This window comes from Vespa mandarinia, chromosome 11 (assembly GCF_050613455.1).
Source record: "Vespa mandarinia isolate Hongniang chromosome 11, ASM5061345v1, whole genome shotgun sequence".
In the NCBI taxonomy this organism is placed as follows: Eukaryota; Metazoa; Arthropoda; class Insecta; order Hymenoptera; family Vespidae; genus Vespa; species Vespa mandarinia.
Genome location: NC_140820.1, coordinates 2,287,501 through 2,288,304, shown reverse-complemented (window position 1 = coordinate 2,288,304; position 804 = coordinate 2,287,501). Strand labels below are relative to the sequence as shown.

Sequence of the window (804 nt, the reverse complement as noted above, 5' to 3'; positions counted from 1 at the left end):
CGAGGTATCCAAATGTCGTGGCCATTTCTATCTAACTGGAAGCAGCACATATGAGCAGAACGTGTCGCTTTGTCCCTGACAAAGTTTATGTATGCGAGCAGAATCGTCCAATGGGTTTAGAAGTGCTGCAGGCTATCTGGAACGATGTTGTTGGCCATGGCCGTTTAGCCAGAGGGCATCTCGAATAGGACAGAGCGAGACTGGGACAGGCCGTTTGGCTGCTTCCCTTTATATGTCGACCCTCGACTGGCCCATTATGCCCAATACTCGATCCTTATACGTTCTTAGATTTTTTTCAAAAATCAATAATAATTAATATATTATATATATATATATATTGAATATTATTGATATATAAGGGCACATAAACATAGACAATGACGAACAAATATTTAATTGTTATTAACTTTTATATTATTTATTTATAATTATTATCGAATATGACAAAACTTGACTGTCTACTTATATTGCAGTCCTATATAACTATCGGTAGGTAGATGGTATAAGAAGGGTGACTTTGGGTTCACAAAAGCTGGGGGCCGAAACGCCGCGAGCTGGCAAAGCTCTCGCAAGAAGGTTGTGGGATGAGTGGAGGACGACGAGGAGGACGACGAAGAGAAGAAGGAGGAGGAAGAGAAGGAGGAGGTTGAGAGGAGCAAAAAAAGGCCGTTGGCGATGCTCGTGATCGTTAGTTGTATTGGTGGGTAACGTTAGCCCAACTTGCAATGTACTAGTGGCGCTCGAGAGAGCGCGAACGCTCGAAACGACGACGAAGTCGCAGTCTCATCGAAGCCGCGGTGGCGC

General features: G+C 43.9%; 1 protein-coding gene across 1 annotated transcript in view; it reads left to right on the top strand.

The window, feature by feature from the left end:
• The first annotated feature begins 703 nt into the window (after positions 1-703).
• The window catches only part of twz (BTB/POZ domain-containing protein twz), an 11,644-nt gene continuing 11,543 nt past the window's right edge, over positions 704-804 (top strand). The window contains exon 1 of the mRNA XM_085660314.1: positions 704-804. This exon is cut by the window's right edge and continues 165 nt beyond it. The gene's annotated coding sequence lies outside the window, so the exon portion shown is untranslated.